This window comes from Carettochelys insculpta, chromosome 8 (assembly GCF_033958435.1).
Source record: "Carettochelys insculpta isolate YL-2023 chromosome 8, ASM3395843v1, whole genome shotgun sequence".
Classification (NCBI taxonomy): Eukaryota; Metazoa; Chordata; order Testudines; family Carettochelyidae; genus Carettochelys; species Carettochelys insculpta.
The window spans coordinates 32141071-32165290 of record NC_134144.1 but is presented as its reverse complement, the minus strand read 5'-3'; the positions used below and the strand labels follow the sequence as shown (position 1 = coordinate 32165290).

Sequence of the window (24220 nt, the reverse complement as noted above, 5' to 3'; positions counted from 1 at the left end):
ATATCACCCCCACAAATCTTGCACTGATTTCCATAAGAACAGAACAGAACAGTCCAACAGACAGAGCCAACTCAGTGGGGCCACGCCAGGGGGAGGTGGATGCTGAAATCAATTGGAGCGTGGGACCCGGAAGGTACAGGGCCCAAGGCAACTGCTTTGCTCGCCTTGCCCTAAGGCCAGATCTGCCAACAGATGGAAATCTGGACAATCTAATTGACCACACTTTCAAGCTACGGTGCTAGTGCCATCCTAGGGTTCTTCTGCATTTGCAACCAAAAGCTAATTGAATGAAAACTTCCCCTTGCTCTTTGCATGAGAAGCAGGTGAATTAATAGATAAGTCAGTATTTGTTCTGACTCATCACAAGAAAAACTAAATATTTTTAGACTGCTTTTGATGCTACCAGAGGAATTCCTTTTAAAGCTGGTGTGTGATGAACAATATAAAACACAACATTCCAAAACCACTAATCTCATGCCCTTTGCCACTTCTATAGTTCCCTCTGACTACTTCATTAAGCAAGTACCCATTGGCTCACTTGCCCTGAAGATATTGAGGAAAAACAAACTTATTTCTAACAGTTTCTCACACGCCTGAGATTGAAACATCTAAATCATACATCTTGTATTTATTAATATTCCTGCCAAACTTTCTAGAAATCAAAAAGTGCTTCCTTGAAGATTTTCTAATTCATTCCAATTGTTGTCTCACTTTGCGGTATGGCTTACACTCACTACACAAAGGACCAGATGATACATTGAGATCTGTACTGCTGATCTCTAAAACATGGCTTTACTTAACTCTTGCTGGGGCTGACTAACACCTCCAAAGCAAACTGGGGGGCCCCATGTATATAGTTGTCCCCCTTTGTATATTGGTTGCAGTTTCTGTTGTGCACAAAACCAAGTTAGAAGTTTAAAAAAAGAAAAAGGTTTTATTTTCCAAATAACTGGAGGCGTGTGCTTGTTGGGGGGTGGTGTGTGGGCAGTGCCGGTGGGTGTCCTCCGGGGAAGGCCAGGGAGGTGCTCAGGGGTCTTCCTGATCTAAGTGGGCCTGCAGGGCCTCACGGACCCGTACCCCCTCACAGTGGGCGTGGCAGCTGGGTGCGGCAGATGGCTGAGGGAAGCCCGTGCCGGCATCGATCGCCCACCCCGGACGAAAGCCTCCCCCTTGCTCCCAACAATGTTGTGGAGCATGCAGCGTGCGTCCACAACCTGGGGGATGTTCTGGAGGCTGATGTCCAGTCGGGCAAAGAGGCACCGCCAGCGGCCCTTCAGATGGCCGAAGATCCTCTCCACCACCTGGTGGGCATGGTTCAGGCGGGCGTTGAACCGCTCCTGGCTGGCGTTGAGGTGGCCAGTGTACGGGCGCATGAGACAGGGCTGGAGGGGGTAGGTCGCATCCGCCACGAGGCAGAGGGGCACGATGGTATCCCCCAGAGGGATCTCCCTCTGAGGGATGTAGGTCCCCACCTCCAGCCGGCAGCACAGGCTTGAGTTCCTAAAAACATGGGCATCGTGTGTGCAGCCGGGCCTGCCCATGTACATGTCCTGGAAGCGGCCCCGACTGTCCACCATGGCCTGCAGGACCACGGAATGGTAGCCCCTGCAGTTTATGTATCTTCCTCCACTGTGGTCTGGAGCGCTGATGGGGATGAGGGTCCCGTCCAGGGCCCTGAAGCAGTTCGGGAACCCCATGGCAGCGAATCCAGCGACAGCTGCATCCAGGTCCCCGAGTCAGACGACCCTCTGGAGCAGCATGGCATTGAGCGCACAGACCACCTGTGGGGAGGGAACACAGGCACCCATGAGGGTGTTCAGGGTGTCCCAGGGCCCTCCCCTCAGGCCCCCCTCCCGGGCACCTCCCCAGGTACCCCCTTGCTCAGCCCCTCACTCCCCGGCGCCCCTCCCTTCCCAGCCCCACACATGGCCCCCTCCCTCCCCAGCCCCATACCCAGTCCCCCAATGGGTGCATGACCAGGCCTCCTTACCTTCATGACAATGGCCCCGACCATGGCCTTTCCCACTCCAAACTGGTGTCCCACGGAGCAATAGCTGTCTGGAGTGGCCAGCTTCCAGACGGCTATTGCAACCCTCCTCTCAACGGGGATGGCACACTGCATCTGGGTGTGCTGGTGCCTCAGTGCAGGGGTGAGCCACTGACAGAGCTCCAGGAAGGTCTGCCAGCACATGCGGAAGTTCCACAGCCACATGTTGTCATCCCGCACCTGCATGACCAGCTGCTCCCACCACTCGGAGCTGCTGGGGTAGCTCCAGAGGTGCGGGAGCAGCTGGCGGGGGAGGAAGAGGGGAGCCCAGCGGTCAGGGGCATCCCTGTCTGCCCCCAGGGACGGCTCCTCTGGCATGAACCATTTGACAGCCTCCTGGGCAGCACCTAGCAGGACGCTTGCCCCCTGGATGACTACCTGGAGGGCCTCCTCTTCCTGCTGCTGCTGCTGGGGGTCCATATCTGCTGTGACTTGGTCTGCAAGAGTGTGGAGAATACCCTGCGGACCTCGTGCTGTGCAGGCTGGGTGTGTCTGGGAGGGGCCCTTTCAAGGAGCTGCTTGCTGTTGACCCAGAAGGGCTAGTCCAGCCTGTGACCAGGTCCGCGGGCTTTCCTGACCCCTTATTTCAACAGGGAGTGCTTGTGTGTGTGGACACTCCATGTTTCCTTCCAGGGCAGCCCCTTTCAATGTTCCCCCTCGCTACTTTGATGTTGAACGTCGACTGTACCAGCCCTGGAGGATGCGTAGACAATACGTGTCAAAGTAGCCTATTTCAATGTTCTTACGTCGAAATAGGCTACTTTGACATAGTGTGCTTGTATAGACGTATCCAGTGAGTTTAAGCACAATTTTAAATGTCCTGAATGAAAGTATTTTGTTACTTTCAAAGTGCATAGGGCCACATGCCTTGTTGTGCAGGAAAACCCCACACACACATCTAAGTGCTAGGAAAGTCTACTAAAGAGGGTGTCAGCTTGAGAGTTTTCTCTTACTCATCCCTTTACACGTGGGCAATGGAAGCATAGATGATGACTTGTAGAATGACCAATGAGATTAGTTCCCCGGATCTGCAGACCTCAAAATGTACGTCAGGTACTGGTACTGGTCACTACTGGGAAAGCCCCGTTCAATGAGGAAGGAGCACGCACATTGAGGGGATGTAGAGGTACCCATCCCCTTCAGATTCTCTAGACACTTATTGGCTAGCTTAGGGAGTGGGGAAGAAGCTGATTGATCCCTTGCCATCTCCGTTCATTAAATTAAACCCTAGTTCAAGCCACGTGGAGCATCTTTTTGATATGTTCCAGGAGTCCCCTGAATGGATTGTCATGGAGCTGGCTTTTGCAGATGTCTGACTGATCATCTATTTTGGGGTCAGAAAGGAATTTTGTTTTCCCCTGCATCCAAATAGGTTGGTTTTTTTTTGCCTTCCGTAAAGCATCTGTAAGCTTAAATAGGAGTAGGATTTCACCACTGGTGACTGTACTCTATACAGGATGCTCGTTAGTTGTGACTTGCAGTTAAAAGGACAGGTTCCCAGAAGTAAAAGACCTAGGGTTTTACTGATGGGCCGTTGGCTCATGGAATATGAGAAGACCATGTGGCCTTCATGGCCCTGCTTTTATGCATGCTCTTTTCCCCTTGTGAGAAGATAGGTGGTAGGACTCAGATGATCGAGCTGAGTCCTAGAAGTAGGTTGAGAAGAGTTATAAGGTAGAAGCCCGATAGCCCCCAAACTGGAACTACTTAAAGTGCCTGATAAGTGCAAGTATGGGTTAGAGGCTTAATAAAGCTGTCGCCTTCAGCAACAACTACACAGAGAAGAGGGGCGTCTCGTATACAGATGCCTAGTATCTACATGCTACAATCTCTGCTTCCCCTGTCCCTTTAGAGAAGCATGATGCCATAGCTTCCTACCCACAATCCCCTTTCTGAGGGGGCTCTGCAGGCCTGGAGTAAACATTACAAGTTATTCTACCAGAAATCTATTCCTGTTGAATTTCCATACAGAAGTTAACTTAACCCTCGTGCACGTGTTGCCAAAAACAACTGCTCCATGTCTCCTTTTATCGCTCCCTCTTCCCTCCACCGAGATCTGCAGAGGGGCTGCTAGTGTTCAAAACCAGGGGTAGCAGAGCCAGCCTGAGTCATCCATAAAACCATCAGCTGCGCTTCCAGCCTCCAGATGGTCAAGCCCTTACCTGAGCTTTTAATCTACCACGTATCTGAGAGACAGAGAGAGGTCTGTGTTAGTCTGTAGCATCACCAACAAAAAACAAGCAGCCTGTAGCACCTTAAAAACCAACAATTTTCTTAATTAGGTAATTAGCTTTTGTGGGTAAGACCACTTCAGAATCTGATGAAGTGGGTCTTACTCACAAAAGCTCATTAGGTGCTATAGGACTGCTTATATTTGAGAGAGTTTGTGAGTCTGTCTCTGTGCATGCGTGCCTGTCTGTTCAAGAACTCCACCTAAGAGAAACAAAAAAGCAGCCAGGTAGCACTTTAAAGACTAAAAGTGATTTGTTGGGTGAGGAGCTTTTGTGGGACAGATCCACTTCTTCAGATCTACAGAATTTCCAGTCCAGACTCAGTTCTATAGCACAGACATCCAAAAAAATTGCAATAAAAGCCAACAAATCAAAGACATAGAACTGAAGGAGCGGGGTCAGGGTGGGGGATGGCAAGTGTCTTGCCTGAGATAATTACAAACATCAAAGGAAGGGAGGCAGCCCTTTGATGCGTGAGACAATTGCTGTCAGTTTTTATTGCAATTTGTTTGGACCGCTGTGCTAGATAACTGAGTCTCGACTGGAAATTCTGTAGATCTGAAGAAGTGGATCTGTCCCACAAAAGCTCATCACCTAATAAATTATTTTGTTCGTCTTCAAAGTGCTACAGGACTGCTGGTTTGTTTTGTTAGAATACAGACTAATACAGCTACCTCTCTGTTACTGTCCACCTAAGCAGTAAGAACTAGGACCACCAAACTGGGTATGCCGCTTCCTCTTATCGCAACTTAAAGCAAGGCAAGAGTTTGGTTGTGCCAGGAAAATGGGATGCGGAATGGACTGCTTCTCATAAAACCATACAGAAAAGACACAGACTCACCAGGCAGGTGACAGGGGCTGGCTGGAGGTACCACACACATCCAGGACTGCCTCAGCCCCAAGCTTCCTACCCCCAAAGCACCCTTCAGGTGAGCAGGGGGAAGGGCTGACAATCCCCATGCTCCCTGCTTCATATGGGAAAATTGTTGGTTGTTCCCCTTCTTCAGGGAGCAAGGGGGAAGTACACAGTTTGCTGCATTCCTCACTCTTGCTGGGAGCACAGAGGGCAGGTGAACCTGGACCTGCCCCGCTTGGGGTTACGGAGCACGTGGGAGAGAAGGCTGAAGCTCCCGCACCTGATTTGTACATGGCTGGCTGTTCCCGTCGAGTGCAGGGGCAAACAAAGCTGGACATGCACCCGTCCCCCAGATGTGGCTGCTGGAGCTGCAGTGGCCAGGGAGAAGTGCTTCTCACCTGGACCCAAGCTGCTGCAGTGGGAGAGGCCTGGAGTAGTCCTCTGCCCCGCAGGGCACTCTGCATCCTCAGCCTCTTATCCCAGCCCCCGCCCCTCCCCTCCAGCAATTAGTTAAATGAAGTGTGCACATTTTCATTTCATTTTCCGAAAAACAAAAAAATAATTGCACTAAGGACCTGACCCACCAGGTAAATCTCCTAGGAACAAATAAAAGTATGTCTCCATTTTGTTTCATTGCAAAGACACAAAACAATGGCTAAAGCTAGAAGTTTGTTTCCCGCCCCCGCCCCCCGCCCCGCCACCACCACCAGTGCATGCGAAAGAAGTAGAGAAAAATTCATACCAAGCACAGGAGCACTTGGTGCTTATCCCTGGGCCAAGTGGGAGACTGGATACAGGCTAGCACAGCTCCCCCGCTGCTACCAATCTTTAAAGGAGAACAGAAACAAACACTACAAACATCATTGCATAGGTACATTTCAGAACACGTTTCTGAGTCATTCAGTCCTTTACGGATACAATAGAGAAGGAGCCCTCTGCTCAGTCACCACCACTTCTCCTCACCAGCTCATCTCACAACAATGGCGCTTGCACCACCTGCAGGCCCCCCGAGAAGGTGCACAGGGGCCCTGGCTCCGTACCCCCAGAATGGGCAGATGCTTGGGTGGAAGGGTCAGGGCTGGGCCCCCTACCTCCAGCCCCTTAGAGCCATGCAGAGTGGTGCTCCAGCACTCCAGCAGTGATTTATAGGGGCCAGGGATTCAGTTACCACAGCTGCCTCAGTAGTGGCGGCAGCGGCTGGAAACCACAGGCCCCTTTGAATTGCTGGGCCCTGGGGTAATTGCCCCTCCCCCCACCCCCTCCGGGTGGCAGGCCTGGCTTACACATTGTCCTGATCTATATTTGGCATGCGAACCGGCATACAGACTTTCTACTCCACATCTCTGCACGCAAAAGGCACTGCCACTACTCAGGCTGCATTAACAAACAAACCAGCAGTCAGAGCAACAGGGATAAAAGCCAAACAACAGTAATTCCACGTTATACTTCAAATCAGGTTAGTGATTACATTGGTGTAAAAATTTTAAACATTATCTCTACCATTTTAATATTTTAGATTTGAGTTTAAATCATTTTAAATTTAAATCATAAATTGACAATTGCTATTCCTTCATAGCCGTGTCAGAGACCTTCTTTTCCAGGTGGAAAATATCAGTGGGATCATTTTAATTACAACTATTATTTGTATTAAGAATTCATAATCATAATAAAATACATCTAAATATATTTGCAACAAAGATATCCACCCACACAAAGAGTTTTCCCATGGATAACCTTTTCTGAAATATATGTGTCAGCCGCTCATTTGCATTTTGCTGAGGTTTCTCTTTTCTCTGTGGTCCACGCATTCCTGGTTATGCAGTTTATCTCATTTTCCAAGAAGGCCTCTATTTATGAAGAGTCACAGCCATTTTCTTCGGGATGGAAATGCTGCCCTCAAGCTGCTATTGTAACCTGAAATGAGGATGCTTCATTGCCTCAGAAAAGACCCCAGGGACTCTTATTCATACACATATTTATCTTCTTCATTGTGTACACACAGATTTCCACCGCGCGCAAAAGCTGAGTCTGTCCAAAAGACCGCACATTTCAGAACAGAGATTGTCCAGGCTTAGGACTAAAGGTGTAGCAGTTGGGGGGAGGGAGGAATCTTTCCTGAGCAGCAACTCAGCTGGGCTAGGCAGTTGGCCAGTTATATCATGGCTTTTGCTATAATCCTTCTTCATTTCCTTCCCCTTACAATCATTACTCCTCTTTAATCCCCCTATGCCCCACAATCTCTTGGTCTTCAACTTCTCTCCTGACCCACAGCCATAACCTTATTGTTTTCCTGCACACTATCCAGAATGCTCATCTACCTCTGCCTTTTTAAGAGCATTGTTAATGATTTGAAGGTAATAAATCACAGTCATGATAATGGCTGCAAAAAAATTAATAGACCTGAATTTTATGTTATAATATACTAATGTACTAATTGTCAGAATAGTTAATTGAAATGCACTAAATATTTTATTATCCATTCATTATTCCTTCTTTGTTTAGCATCCATTCTTCTGTTTGTTTTCCTTCCTTTTCAACTTTTTGCCTTTTATTCCTAAGTTAATTTAAAGAAAATTTCCAGTATAACATAAGATACCTTCTAATATGTCATTACAAAGACCAAATTACTATAGAAATTATCAAACATCTTTAATAGCGTTTCAATTTTTAACTGACACTGAGATTATCATCATCTTTAACATTCATAAACCATGTAGGAGTCAAAGGGATGCAGCTCACAGCTGAGTGGATGAACAAAGGCAGAATTACTGAGGCAAGTTATGGTTATTAATCAAAATGTTTTAAAAACTAGAACTTACCTTCGAAAAACAATTCTACACCCTGAGGTATACAGAATCAGAGTAACCACCATGATGTAAAACCATGAAGGAACATAGGACTTGCTAAACCAGTTCAGAACACAGTGATCCAATGAAGTTTTGTATCCTACTTTGGGCCATACCAGATGCTTCAGAGGATAATACAAGAAACCTCATAACAGACGTGCCAAAGGATAAATTTTTTCTAATTGCTGTTAGCAGTTGGCTTCTGCCCTGAAGAATACAGGTTAGTTCTGTGGGTGTTTTTGTTCTGTTTTGTTGCTGTTGTTTTTAAATGCTGCCTGTGATTTTATCATTTCTATTCTGGTGCCTGAAAAATGCAAGTCTTGTCCCTAATACAGACAGTGCTTGGCAGTACTGTGCAATGTACAAACCATTTTTTTCTAATTTCTTTTATTTGTAAATATATGCAGGGGCTTAACCAATGAGCTCACATCTTTTATATCTAAATAAAAAAAATTCAATCAGCCCAAGTCACGTTCAGTTTTTGTTTGATTGGGATCTTCTAATAAGAATCACGTCAGTGCTTGTGTAAGAAGTAATATAGTCACGAAAGGTGAAAAATGGAAAATTGTGAATCCAAGCTAGCTCCTGCATGGCACCTTAGATGTGGAATACCAACGATATTGCATTCATCCTAGAAAGACAACCTTACTAATCTATTAGATAGCTGTGTAATGTTCATATAATTACACAGAAAATGACTGCAATGAAAGAATGTTCAAGTTAGTAAATCAGCCACCTAAAACTAAGGAAGAGCTGGATGTCTTAGCTGGAATATAGATAATGGCTGTTCCTATGAGTCATCAACCCTGTCAAGGCATGTGATTTGCTCATGTGACCCTGAATTCCATCTTGTCCCTAAAATTTTCCACAATAGACTCAGTGCATCCCCTCCACATGGGAGAACGTATCAAGGACTCTGGAAGCACCTCTGTTTTGCCTCTTTCCTTCTCTGATCTCTGGATTATAGCCTTACTCTAGAAAGAGTATATTGAATAAGGATGGTAGAAGACCTCCTCACCTTTCAATCTTTTGGAAGTTACCAGAGACATTATACGCTAGCATTCTATCACTGCTACATAGCTGTTCCAAGAACTTTGCAATGACTGTGTGTATACAGTGCCTTTTTTCTAGGAAAAAAGGTGCCAGAACTCAAACCACCACCACCACCACACAGCCCCAAACTGCCACCAGTCTACATACACATGGAAAGACAGCACAACCCAACCCAACCCAACCCAACCCACATGGTTAGCAAAACCCCAACTCACAAAATAGCCATAATGCTTGACACAAAACACACACATAATCCCAATACACAAAATGTCCATAATGCCTGACACCACACACACACACACACACAATACAGAAAAGACCCACAAGTCTTACACAAACTGCACACTCCTTCAACCCAACCGCACACAGCACAGCCCCAAATGTATCCTGGAACACACACGTCCCCACCACCGCAAAGAGCAGGGCACAAAACCACAGCCCCAGACTAGCATCCCTGTCCCACACCTCCTGCAACACCACACCAGGTCTCCACCTCCTCCAGCCCCACAGGGCATCCAGGCATCATCCATGGTGATGGAGGTGGCCAGTGCAATCCTCAGCTTCTCCTCAGGAAGACTGCAACCCTGGGAGATGTACAGGTCATAGTGGATGGCTTTGCTGCCCAGGGCTTTCCTAACTGTGGTGGGACAATAGATGGCACATCCCCATCATGGCCCCAGTCCACCTGGCCTTGGAGTATATTAATCAAAAGGGGTGCCCTGGGGAAGGGTGGCTGCCCAACCAGGACCTGCTCCTGGGAAGGGAGAGGTGAGCCCCAGTAATGGCAGCTGGAGGACAGGGGCACCAGGCAGAGGAGAGACATATGGGGAGCTGGCATGGAGTGAGCAGGGAAGGCGGGCTGTGGACACGGGGCAGAGGGGAAGTGAGTAGGACAGGGGGCAGGGTGGGCTGTGGGCACCAAATGGGAGGGCAGGGGCAAAGCAGTGGGTGGAGGGGCTGGGGGTAAAGCACGGGGTGAGGGAGGGACAGGGTGGGCTGGGCACAGGGCACCAGGAAGGGCAGGCTGTGGGCTGGGAGAACAGGGCAGAGGGCACCGGGCACGGGGTGTAGGAGACAGGCAGCACCAGGATCAGGTAGGGAGCTGTGGCCTTGAGAGGCAGGGCGCAGGGTGCGAAGGGGGCACAGCCACCCTCCGCAAGCCAAAAGTGCTCCCCAGGCGCAGGGGCAGACTGCGGCCCCTGCTCCCTTCCCACCACCCCCGGGGCAAGTCACTTCCTGGTTCCCACACAGTCAGCAGCCCCTGAGGTGCCCCGTGCCTCTCATCCACCACTTTACCCTCTTCCTCACCCCCCGCAGCCCCAACCCAGCACAGTCTTAACCCTCCCCCCAGCGGCCCCAACCTGCCACCAGGGTTAACCCCCTGTGGTCTCAACCCGCTGCCAGGCTGAACCCTCCCCCTGGAGCCTCAAACCATCCCCCACCTACTTCACACAGGGGCGGTGGGCGGCTCCTCTGCTCTCCCACTCACAGCTGCTCCCAGCACAGCGTGGCCCGGCCCAGCCCAGCCCTCTGCAAGCTGCCCAGAGAAGCTTCCCAGCGCAGCACAGCTTTGCACAAACCACCCAGAGCAGCTCCTGGCGCAATGCCCCACCCCACCCAGGGAGAAAAGATGGCGGAATGCTGTTGCAGCAGAAAAAAAGCCTGGTGTGTAAATATGATTTAATTGACAAATGTAACGCTGCCCTTGTTTTCTCTTATCAATAAACCTTTAAGATATTAAGATAGATATACACAGCACAGTTATTACAAAATAGACATTATTTCTAAATAACTATCCTAGCATCTACGTGACACAACTGCTATTTCAAAATCAATTTGAAATAGTAACTGTCTTTTTTCGCAATTGGTAAACCTCATTCACCAGGAATAGCACTTTTTTTTTAAATAGTTATTTCAAAATGGGTGCTATTCAGGCTGCATCTACGCTATGAGATAAATTTGATTTTTAATAAATTTGATTATTTAACCTTGATATTATGAATTTGAATTAAGTGTCTGCAAGGCTTCTTGAAATTTGAGCCACTTGTTTTGTGTGGCGAGTCTCCGCGTCCCCATTGCCCCGTGCAGGATTGTGAGTAGTGCATTGTGGGTACCTATCCCACAGTGCCTTAGCCCCAGTTGCTCGTGGATGTTTCATGTTTGAATCCCAGAATTCCAAGCACTGTCCCAGAATTCAGAGCACCAGTAACCCTGTGAAAAATTAACTGGAGATCGCGCCATTTCCTGCTGCAGTATTCCAGGGCAAGCATGGATCCCCAAACACTCCAACTCATAGCACATATCATTTCAGCAACCACACTGGCTGTTGTGCAATTTTTTCCTTCAATTACAAAGCTCAGTGATGGTTCAGTATCATAATGGTGCTGATGACGACCATGTTTTGCAAGAGCAAGCCTCCCAACTGCAGTCCAAGAACTCAGAGCTGCTGGCTGCCATGAATGTATTGCTGACAGTGGAGCGGTGGTTTTGGACTCGTGAGACCAGCACATACTGGTGTGATCGCATCGTTCTGGAGTCCTGGGATGACCACCAGTGGGTGCAGAACTTCAGCATGCACAAGTCCACCTTTATAGAATTTTGTGATGTACTGGTGCCCACCTTGAAGCACGGCAACACAAAAATGAGGCAGGTTTTAATGGTTCAGAAGCAAGTGGCAATTCCACTGTGGAAGTCTGCAACCTCCAACAGTTACTGGTCAGTTGCAAATCAGTTTGGGGTGGGCAGATCTACAGTGGGGTCCGTTGTGATGGAGGTGGCCCACACAATCTGTCGGCTTCTCCTCAGGAAGACTGTGACCCTGGGAGATGTACAGGTGATAGTGGATGGCTTTGCTGCCCAGGGCTTTCCTAGTTGTGGTGGGGCAATAGATGGCATGGACATCCCCATCATGGCCCCAGCCTACCTGGCCTTGGAGTATATTAATCAAAAGGGGTACTTCTCCACAGTGTTGCAGGGGTTAGTAGATCACAAAGGTCATTTTACCAACATCAACGTTGGCTGGTCAGGGAGGGTTCACGACGGGCACATATTCCAAAACTCAGGACTGTAGAGAAAGCTCCTGGATGGGATTTTTTTCCCCATCAGAAAATCAAGATTGGCGATGTGGAGATGCCTATTCTTATATCAGGCAACCCTGCTTGCCCTCTGCTCCCTTGTCTTCTGAAGCCCTACACCGGAACTCTGGACCCCAGCAAGGAAAAGTTCAATCACAGACTCAGCAGATGCAGAATGGTGGTGGAATGTGCCTTTGTCCATTTAAAAGCAAGATTCAGATGTTTATTGACACATTTGGACCTTTCTGAAGGTAATGTCTCCACCATCATTACACCATGAACTATGGGAGGCTTTCCCATCCATCTGGAAATCCAAAGCTGCGGCCATAGGCAGGGCTTACTCGCAGCCACCTACACAACCATCCACCAGTAGCCATACTGAGGCAGCAGCACTAAGGGACACTTTAAAAAATAGCTTCATGAATGATCTGTAATGCACATGCTACCCATGTTTTTCTGTGACATAATGCCAATAAATCATACTGGCTACGTCTACACGTGCACGCTACATCGAAATAGCTTATTTCAATGTAGCGACATCAAAATAGTCCATTTCGATGAATAACGTCTACATGTCCTCCAGGGCTGAAAACGTCGACGTTCAACTTCGACGTTGGGCAGCACCACATCAAAATAGGCGCTGCGAGGGAACGTCTACACGCCAAAGTAGCACACATCGAAATAAGGGTACCAGGAACAGCTGCAGACAGGGTCACAGGGTGGACTCAACAGCAAGCTGCTCCCTTAAAGGGCCCCTCCCAGACACAGTTGCACTAAACAACACAAGATCCACAGAGCCGACAACTGGTTGCAGACCCTGTGCATGCAGCATGGATCCCCAGCTGCAGCAGCAGCAGCCAGAAGCCCTGGGCTAAGGGCTGCTGCACACCGTGACCACAGAGCCCCGCAGGGGCTGGAGAGAGAGCGTCTCTCAACCCCTCAGCTGATGGCCGCCATGGCGGACCCCGCTATTTCGATGTTGCGGGACGCGGATCGTCTACAGTGCCCTACTTCGACGTTCAACTTCGAAGTAGGGCGCTATTCCCATCCCCTCATGGGGTTAGCGACTTCGACGTCTCGCCGCCTAACGTCGATTTCAACTTCGAAATAGCGCCCAACACGTGTAGCTGTGACGGGCGCTATTTCGAAGTTGGCGTCGCTACTTCGAAGTAGCGTGCACGTGTAGATGCGGCCACTGTGTCTTAATGAAGGAATGCTTTTACTTAGTGGGAGGGAGTTAAGTTGCAGTAAGTACAATGCATGTGGTGGGCAGCTGTGCCCCTGTCACAGAGGGAACCAATGTGGAGGAGACCAGATCCAGGTCTATGGTGAATAGCTCTGGGCTGTCTGGCACAACTTCCTCTGTCCCCTGCTTGTTGCCCCCTTCCTCCTCTCCCTCCAGGCCACCCAGCTTCTCTAGGCTCACCCCGAACTCTGTACCAGGGCCTCCCCAAGTGTAATTCAGACTGGACTCAGTGGTGGGGTCGCTCCCCATAAGCCTGTGCAGCTGTTGATAACAGCAGCCGGTTCATGGAGCCACCGTGACCGCTGGTTGGCTTACTGGATTTTATGATAAGCATGACGGAGTTCTTTTACCTTCACCCTGCACTGCAGAGTCCCGGGAGTAACCTCAGGTGGTCATCTCACTCAACATCAACTCACAGATTGCTGCGTTTCTTTTGAAAAGTTTGAGGAACAAAGGGGCTTTCAGAAGGGGGGGTTCCTTCCAGAGGGGCCCCATCTACATGTCTCTGTAGCTTCTGGAAGCGAAATCTCGCAGGAATATGCGAATGAGGTGTGAGATATTTAAATCCCTGCCTTATTTGAATATTCCCCTTTGCTCATTACCATGCCCCTTCTGGAAGGGAGGGAGCTGTGTATACGTGGCTTTAAAAATTAAATGAGTGGGTGATATCTGAATTGTATAGTGACCTGGGTATATAGCTGATCTTTTGATACCAGAACAACAAATTGATGTTCAGCAACCACTCGTCATTAAGTCTCCTATCTCAGTGGTGAAATAAGTGCTGTAATGCATAATGAGACTGCATTTCTGATTTCTGACCTCCTCTCCACCTCTTTTTTTTTTTTTTTTTAAATTTTGTTTACCCTGAATCTGGTATTCTCACCTGTGACCCACTGAGGTACAGTGACAGGTTTTCAGAAAACAAGCAAGACACAATAGAGATCACTTGTGAAAAATTAGTCTCTGTGATGGCTCAGGACTCACATGTGAATTAAAGAGAGGGAGCAAACTTTATTAGCACTAGACAGGAGGTAAATACCCGCTTATCTCATATACCAGGAATTTAATTGGGTCGAATGCAGAGTTCCAGGGCTCCCACCACATTACCCCTGTGATCCAACTCAAATGTTTCCCATGACCACAACTGAAATGGGGTGAGATTCACCTGGGGTGAGGAAGTCCGTGTCAAAAACAGGAACTCAACCCAATTATCCAGGAGAGTGTTCAACTAAGACTGTCCTTGTCTTCCTACAGTTCTCTGCCTCACTCACTGCACACCAAGAGAGCACAGGAGCTGACTGTGGCACACGAGGCAGGAGCTCTGCCCCGCCCCTGTTCCCTCCTGCAGCCAGGAGCTTGCTCAAAGCCTTGCCGCCTGTGAATTAACAAAAGACCAACTAATGCTACCAACAACCATCTAAACAGTAAAGCTCTGTATCTAAATTTATTTATTAATGACACTGTTATAAGGAGGACTATAAGTGACTTTAAAAAGTATCATCGGCACTCAGACCATACAGTGAGGTCAAAAGGTCAAATTTTGGCATTCCACATAGGAAAGATTGCTGACCCCTACCTTGCAGCTTCTGCAGCAAAAGTAGTAGGGAGTCCAAACAGGCAACAGCTTCATAAAGTATACATCTCTGACCACATGTACCCCTGTATTCCCCCCATGCATTAGAGTACTAATATGCCTTAGGAGGCATCATTCAAAAAGTAATAACTCACCAATCATTAATATTCCTGTGTGATGTATATACACAGTATGCATTAAGAGTTCCAGATATACACTGGTTGGGGGAGTTGGTAAAGCACTCTACCTTAGCCAAACGGATGTGTATTTGATTCTCTGATTAGTCCAGTCCTCAGGCAAACACAACGAAGGTGTATTTTTACATTTTAAACATTATTACAGTAATGTGGGGGAAAGGAGCCTAGAGCTCCCTTTACCACCAGCATCCAGATCACCTTCCTCACACCTTGAACAAACCTCACTTTGGGTGTGTCTGCACTAGGAACTAACTTCGAAGTTAACTTTGAAGTTAGGCGCTAATTCGAAATAGCCAGCAGAGAGTTTACACGCATTTTCCCTTACTTCGAAGTTAACCCAACTTTGAAGTCCTTACTCCATTCTCAGGAATGGAGTAGTAACCTACTTCAGAGTTTAACTTCCCTGAACAAAGCCTGTAGCTTGATAGATTAAAATTTAGAGTTTTAACTGCATGTTTTCACTTTCACTTGCTTATAACCTCTCTCCTTTCAAAAGCGCGCTTCCACTCCCATTTCAATCTGGCCACAGTCTTTCAATCCGCTTTGCAGTTTGGCCGCAATCTGCCAACAGAAGTTTTGTCTAAGATTTCTTCCAACAATAACTGCTGTCAACAGATCTCTCTAGTGTACACAAAGCCTAAGTTACAGCAGATTTCATGAACCACTCTTAGATCAATACTCAATACTGTGTGCTGTCCCTTTCCCTTCCAAATCTCCCACTTTGTATGCCAAAGCTTGCAAGAGGTCCTCAGAAGGCAGCCTGTGGCTACCTTTCTCTGTTCCTGAACTGGGGACATATTCCCTAGCCCGTATGCGGGGCTTTTAAAGCCCCATTATAACACCTCATCCTTTTTACCCAACACAAAAGGGTCAGATCAGGAGTGAGAACCTTATCAGTGGAAGGTAAGCCTTGTAGTTCAAACCTTACTCTGGCTCGATGGACACGGAAGGCCAAATTAATCGCTGTGTTTCTCCACTGTAGCCTTTTATCAATGCTTTCTTCCTCAAAATGACCAGAATTACCTCTTCCAAAATTGTCTAAATCGTTGCCATCCCCACCAAGGTGTGCCAGGAGAAGGATTACAAGCAGCCACAAATACACGAGCACCTGATGGGGACATCCATATGATCTGGATACTAATATGCAAGAGAACCCACAAGGAGACCTGCCTGCTTTCCATTACCAGATACATTTATCTGAGTCATTTCTCTGTATTTTAGAAGCCTCATTCTAAGTTAACAAAACACTGTACCTGTTAGGAACCACAGATGCAATACTGAGTATGTCTAAAACTGAAAATCCATTAGATTGCAAATATTTCAAACAAAAAAAATCAATTGGCTGAGTGATTTCTGCTGCTTTGTTTTGTTGGAGTACAGACTAACACAGCTACCTCTCGGTTACTGAGTGGAGTCATTCAAGTGACTGGTGACAAGATTTAAAACCATCTCTGGTCAATGGCATTCAAATATCATTCAGCAGATCATGTGAAATGTGGTTAGTTCTAGCAAAGACAATTAAAAGTCCTTTGGCACCTTACGACTAACATTTTTTGGAGCATGAGCTTTCCTGGGCAAAGACCCACTTCGTCAAATGCATGTGACATTAGTCTATAAGGTTACAGACTATAAGATGTTAGCATATAAGGTGCCACAGGACTTCTCATTGCTTTTGCAGAGACAGACTAACACAGCCACCCCTCCCACAGACTTCTAGCAGACACTTGTGCAAAACAAAAACAATCGCCATGGTAATAGGTGCTAATTTGCATACTTGCTGATCAGCTTATCGGGAACGCTGCAGATTTATTAGGTGCTGGGACAGAACCACCCTCTGACTCATGAAAAAACGTGAAACACCTTTGGTATGGCATTTCAGAGATGCTTTAAAATGTACTTAAAAAGCACTAAAATTAATTTTCTAAAATATTACATTGAAGGAAAAGAACCGGCAGTTTTGGGAGAGGGAGGAGAAGCTGTTTGTTGAAGATTGGTGTTTGAGGATCAGGATTTATTCTTCAGATTTGATTTTTAACTACCAGAACACTACTGTAGTCACACTGAGGACCAACTGTTGTACTGATGAGAAACTGTTTAACAGAGAATGCTTTCTAATACTTTTAAAGCTCTTAGGGTTAACAAATATGATGCACCTAAGAAAAACACGCGCTTGTAATTGGCACAAATGTCATTCCGCTCTACACTAAAGGGAACTTCCCCAAAAGCCACTCCAACTGCATCAATACAAAAAGCAAATAAATACACAAGTTGTTTGAAAAAAAGTCTTAGCAACGAATGTGCTTTATAATGGGTCTTTCTGCTAAATTAAAGTCTACTCCCTCAAGGGCTCTTATGTCTCTTTCCAAATGTTTTAAAGCATTTTACTCTTCACTAGATCACTAAAATGCCATGTAAATAAAACTGATTAATAAGAATTCAGTGAGGGGAGAGAGACATTTACCATAAAACAAGAATGCTTTGAGCTCTACAGAGATTCCTTTCTGCCACGCAGCTCGGCTGGAAACATTCCAGTAGTCCCACGATACACATGTTTTCAATTACAAACTACAGGTTTTATCAGAGTTTAAGTTAATTATTTTATATCACTTAGATGAAAGAAATCCATGTTTTTGAACATGAACACATCTTTCTGTTTTAAAGCTAAAATTTTCCTAAGAACAGAATATGGGCCCATACTCAATGATATTTTTTTTTTTTTTTGTTATTTTGATGTGAAATCTATTTCTCTCCTGTGGTTTACCAGTCTTGAATTATCAAGGCTTCCTAGCATAATGAGATCAGAATTACATCTGATGGCAGTCTGTTATGCTCTCTTTGTTTACAGGCTGTTTAAAAGACAACAGCTTCTGTGACAGCCCTTGTAAATATGAGCCAGGGCTCACTTTCCACAAGCTACTGTTTCAGTGTCCAAATCCTGTGAAAAATAAAGAAATGAAAGCTGTAGCATCCCCAGTGAACCATAAAAAAAGTCTACATCCAATATAAATCTTAAGATTTATGTAAATAATATCAGCTTATTTTAATAAGTTAAGCAAATACATAATTTTATAAAATATAATAAATCAGTCATCACAGATAAATCTCTACAATACATGCTACTGAATTCTGTGTCATGGTCTTAGTTATAACAATACAAAAATGATATTTTTTTTAAATGCAGTTTATAAATACATACTTCCAGACCTAAAAAATCAACATGTTCTGCTTGTGTCTTTTCCAAAAGAAAAATACACAAAGCTACCCTGTATTTAAAACACACTAAAGCAAAGTGCATCATGGGTTATTTTTAAGATATTCAAACAAAAGGCTATGTCTACACTAGCCCCTTCCTTTTGGAAGGGGCATGGTACTGAGCCGCTTCGGCAGATGCTAATGAGGCGCTGCCATAAATATGCAGCACCTCATTAGCATAATGCTGGCCACACGCGGTTCAAAAGTGCCGCTTTTGAATAGTGTGCTGCCTATGTAGACAGGGGCCTTTCAAAAGGACCTCAAAACTCCTTCTTTCTATTTGGTTTTAGGAAGAAGGGGCTTTCAAAGTCCAGGAGGAGCATTTTGAGCAGATCTAGAGAAGTAGTTATTCCGCTGTATTCGGCACTGGTGAGGCCACATCTTGAATACTGTGTCCAGTCTTGGGTCCCCCAGTACAAAAAGAAAGTGGATTTGCTGGAGCAGGTTCAGTGGAAGGCAACACAAATGATTAAGGGTCTGGAGCACAAGACCTATGAGGATAGGCTGAGGGATTTAGTCTTGTTTAGTTTATAGAAGAGAAGACTCAGAGTGATTTAATAGCAGCCTTCAACTTCCTGAAGGGGAGCTCTAAAGAGGAGGGTGAGAAACTGTTCTCAGTGGTGTCAGATGGCAGAACAAGGAGTAATGGTCTGAAGTTAAAGAGGGAAAGGTGTAGGTTAGATATTAGGAAAAACTACTTCACCAGGAGGGTGGTGAAGCATTGGAATGCGTTGCCTAGAGAGGTGGTGGATTCTCCATCCCTCGAGGTTTTTAAGTCCCAGCTGGACAAGGTCCCAGCTGGGATGACTTAGTGGGGGTTGATCCTGCTTGAAGCAGGGGGCTGGACTAGATGACCTCCTGAGGTCCCTTTCAGCCTTATGATTCTGTGGGGGATCCTTTCAAAAGGACCCCACCTACATGGGCAGCATGTGATTTGAAAGCAGCACTTTTGAACCACGCATGGCCAACATTATACTAATGAGGTGCTGCATATTTATGGCAGCGCCTCATCAGCATCTGCCAATGTGGCTTGATACCATGCCCCTTCCGAAAGGGACGTTGAAAGTAGACGTTGCTGTAGACTGGAAGCTATACAGGGAAGCAAGTAAGAAGAAGTTCAACAAGAACAAGTGCAGAGTCCTGCACTCATGACAGAAGAATCCCAAGCATTGGGCTGGGGACTGACTGGCTAAGTACTGCTGGTGCAGCAGCAAATGACCTGGGGATTACAATGGATGAGAGGGTGGAGATGAGTCAACAGTGTGACCTTGTAGCCAAGAATGCTAATGGCATATTGCGGTGCATCAGGAGCAGCATTTCCAGCAGATCTAGAGAAGTTATTTCCTTTCATTCAGTACTGGTGAGGCCACATCTGGAGTGGTGCATCCAGTGCTGAGCCCCCCGGTATAGAAAGTGGATGCACTGGAGCAGGTCCAGCGGAGGGTAACCAGAATGATTAGGGGGCTTTAGCATATAACTTATGAGGCGAGGCTGAAGGATCTGGGCTTATTTAGTTTGCGGAAGAGAAGAGTGAGGGGCGCTTTGACTGCAGCCTGCAACTTGCTGAAGGGGGGCTCTAAAGAGGATGGAGAGAAGCTGTTCTCAGAAGTGAGGGATGGCAGAACAAGGGGCAGTGGTCTCATATTACAGTGGGGGAGGTCTAGGTTGGGTATTAGGAAAAAATATTTCACCAGGAGGGTGGTGATGCACTGGAATACATTACCTAGAGAGAGGGTGGAATCTCCATTCCCAGAGGTTTGTAAGTCCCAGCTAGACAAAGTCCTGTCTAGGATGATTTAATTCGAGTTGATCTTGCTTTAGGCAGGGGGCTGGACTCAATGACCTCCTGAGGTCTCTTCCAGCCCTAGGATTCTATGATTCTAGGAAGAAGAAAAGAAGTCCTCATTTCCACTGATGACAGCTCTCTTTTCTTCAAAACATTTGAGGAACAAAATATGTACACACACTGATAATTAACACAAAATCTCCCATGCTTTTGAAGCCAGGTATATTTGTGGTCTCTGACATGGGAGAACTGGATTCTATTCATATTTCTGTTACTGACTTGCTATGAAACCAGAGGGAATTTGCTTAACCATATTATGCCTCAGTTTATCAATCTTTGAAATGGGAAAAATAATACTTGCTTATCTAACTCAGTAAAGCACTTTGAGATTTACACATCAGAAAAGTGCAATATTCCTGAAGAACAGCAGTCGCTATAGTATCAGAGAGAAACCACCTAGCACAATTCATCATTTTTTGCCAAATATAATCTGGCAAAAATATCAAGAACAAAAATGGCACCTGGCAAATACAATCTACTTCTCTGGTTTATACTAATTGTCATGTAAACTAACAAAGACAAAAATCACACCAGTCAGGAGAATAAAAAGTTTCTCCAGTTCTTGTGCCTGACCCTGAGAAAAGTCTCCCCCAGCTGCTTAGCTAACACTGTGTTTGGTTTTTAGACAGTAAAATGTGAAGTTTTCCTTTTCCTGTCAGCAAATGATGAATACATGTGGTACAGATTATTTAATACCACCAGACCACCAGGGATGAAGATTTAGGTGAGCAGCAGCAGAGCTGTACCATTTATTTTTATTACCATGCATTAAAAATTACGTTTACAGATAATTGTTTTTCTCCCTCCAATAAACCAAGATAAGAAAAAAAAAGCAAGGAGAATATTTAATAATACCAGACCACCAGGGAAGAATTTTAACAGTTGATTTTTATTGACAAATTACATTATCTTTTTTTTTCTTTTCTTTGAAAATTTTTTCTGTCTTTTTAATTAAAATGCAATTATTTTAACTGCAATTTATGGAGGAATAATTGTAAAATAGAAGGACACGAGGAGTTTTTAGCTGGGGGAGTTTCACACACAAATTAAGTTGTCCCTTTACATGGGTAGTTAGCTAATCAAATAGTCCCTCAACACCAGCAGTTTTATAACATGTAGCTGCCCACATGTTTTTCAGACACAGGTCCCCACAGATTTAGCCCTTTAGTCCTGTTTCCTACTATTCTTTGCCAAGGTACAGTCCTACTCCCATTGAAGTCTCCGGGACTTTTGTTTCCAATTTCAGTGGAAGCTAGATAGGGGCCCTCATTATCCCCAAAGTTATTTTACTGAGTTTACTCTGCCAAGAATATCCTGATTTTTGTGAACTCTGTATTTTTAATTCCTCCTTTCAACAAGAAACCGAAAGACTGTGTGTAAAGACATTCGTTCCTGTGATATGTAACAGCAGCAAAATGAGAAGTATGGAAAGTACCAAGAGTCAACTTGCTTATGGCAAGATTTCCAGATGATTTTAATCCCTGAGGTTTAGGGACAAATTCTTAAATCCACACTCACTGGCTAGACAAAATTCCAGTTGGCTTCAAAGTCAACGGTGATTTTGCAGAAGTAAAACCAGCAGGGATTAGCTCTTCAATGCATTAGTTAAACATATGAATGTTCAGACACTTAGCCAAAATAAATCAAGCCCCATAATTTTTAGAAGTTTGCCTATTCCAATAGATATGGAACCAATCAGACAGAGGAGTTCATCCCCCTCTTTAGTGCAAACACTGCCACTGCCTAGAATTTTATTTGCTACTACTTGAATATTCCTTTGAATTCCCTTTGAATTTTTCTCCCCTTACACACAATTTTCAAAGTAAAACATCTGCCCATAAATTGCTTCCTGGGTTCAGTTTAAACTATTTCCAGGTGATTTTATCTCCAGTGTACATGCCAAACTGCTGGTAGCCTAAAAAAGATCAACTATGCCATACACACACCCCAGGGAAAGAGGAATGGATTGAACTTAGAGGAGGAGCTTGGACAAACTTACAAACCAGAGTAAAGTCCCTTGAAATCAGTAGTAACTTCCCCATTTGCTTCAGTGGATTTTGGAGCAAACACTCGCCTTGATTCTTACCTTTGTATAATGGAGAGAAACCAACCTGAATTTTGGCTTTGCAAAAATTTGGCAGCAGAAATGTAGTCTCCTTGCTGAAATGTTTAGCTCTGCAAGAGCGTGAATTTTAACTAACAACATATTAAAGTATAACAAACGGGATTTTGTTTTTTCTCTCTCCTTCAGTGGTAGCCTAAGAAGGGACAGAGACATAAGAAATGTGGAAGCTCAAAAACCATGCAATTATTTTCTTTAAAATACATGACATGTTCCTAAAATGTGGTAGGGTGTCAGTCCAGCATATTAAACTTTCTATTTTATCCAAGTAGGTTAAACATAAGCAGTGATTACACAACTTCCCTACTCTGCCTTATAAACATGCCCTAATCTCAGCCAGGAGGAACCAGCTGTTGGAGTCTATTCCTCATACCCATCTCACACGTGGTTTCTCAATTTTAAGTGCCCTTGTAGTAGCAGTTTGTGGGCCCAACAACCAGACAGGGGAACTGGACTACAAAAATCACACATTCATGTATCACTATTGGAGATTATTAACTTTCAGCGCCTCCCTCACCAGGCTCCACCCCCACCACCAGGCTCGAAAAAGTAACAGTGAACAGATAACAAGCCTGTCTAGCAGTTCTGAAATATTCAGTCCTGTGTTATTGTTTCAATATATAGTGCAGTAGGAAGAGAAGTTGAAAAAGTAAATGTGAGTCTAAAAACTTCACACACTTTGACTATGTCTACACTAGAGAGGTTTGTCAACAAAACTCATGGAGCGTCCACACGACATATGCACTCTGTCGACAGTAAATCAACAGAACGCGGCACTTTTGTCAACAGATTTCTGCCATTCCCCCACAAGACAGAACGCCTTTCTCTACAGAATCTGTTGACAGAAATCAAGTGTGGACACTCTGGGGGTGGGGAGAAGGGCTCCTGTTGATAGATAAGTACTCCATCATGCCGGCCAGCAGGCCCTGGGAGATGCCCTGTGCACAGCAATCACAGCTCTATGCTCCCTGCCTGTGGCCATTTTAAAGCTGCAGGTAGCCCTGGAAACCCTGTGGCAAGAAGCTAAGAGCATGGCAGCAGCACGCTGCTTCCACCCACGCTCCACAGACACTCCCCAGAGCACATTGGCCCCCTATGGCCGAAGGCCAGCAGCCCCACAACCCTCCTGGGGCCCTCTAGGGAGCTGCAAGAGGGGTCCCAGGAGTGCCCCAGGGCATAAATCTCCAGGCCCCATCCAGGACCTCCTCAGCCTGAGCTGAGAAGCTGATCCTCTTGGACCCCTTGGCCAAGAGGAGGAATGCCCCTGCCTATGCCCCCCTGGACACCACTCCGGCAGCACAGGGCCACCCTGCCCAGAAGATGGAGCAAGTCCGGGCAAAGGTGAAAGAGCTGAGGCAGGGTACACCAGGGGCTGGGATGCTGCCAGGAGGCCAGGGGCAGGACCCACATCCTGCCCCTACTACCACAAGCTCCACAAACTCCTGAGGGGCGAGAACTCCTCTCCCACCAACAGCCGCTGTCAACACAGGCCACGAGGCCCCCTACTGCTGACAAAGCCACAGGAGGAGCAGCCAGAGACCCTGCTGGAGCTAGAAGCAGACATGAGGTCCGAGGCCAACAAAGGCACACTTACAATTGCCCTGGACTTGGGCCCCTCAAACCAGGCCACGTTCAGGGCATCCCTGGACCTTTTCGGGGGACCCTCTGGTAAGTACCCCATGCATCACACACCCCAGGGAACGGGGAGGGGACCTGCCAGCCCCTACCACAGCTGGAAGTGGGCCAGTCACCCGGGCAATAGTCAGCACCTGCTGCCCATGCTGCAAGCTACAAGTGTGTGGTGAGGCCACAGTGAGGGCCAGGCTGCGCTCGGCTCACCCACCACCTACACAGGGGACCCTTCTGTGGCCAGACAC

At 46.3% G+C, this 24220-nt stretch overlaps 1 long non-coding RNA gene across 4 annotated transcripts in view; it reads right to left on the bottom strand.

The window, feature by feature from the left end:
• Positions 1–421: 421 nt before the first annotated feature.
• LOC142017134 (uncharacterized) overlaps positions 422–24220 on the bottom strand; it is a 36351-nt gene continuing 12552 nt past the window's right edge. Inside the window, exons 1-4 of one of the 4 annotated variants that reach the window (XR_012646454.1) lie at positions 7954–8506; positions 6845–7048; positions 5877–5960; positions 422–1781 (exon numbers count right to left, since the gene is read on the bottom strand). This is a non-coding gene — a long non-coding RNA (uncharacterized LOC142017134). Of the gene's footprint in view, positions 1782–5876; positions 5961–6844; positions 7265–7953; positions 8507–24220 lie in introns of those variants that run through there. The other 3 variants (XR_012646453.1, XR_012646455.1, XR_012646452.1) reach the window with 3 other exon arrangements.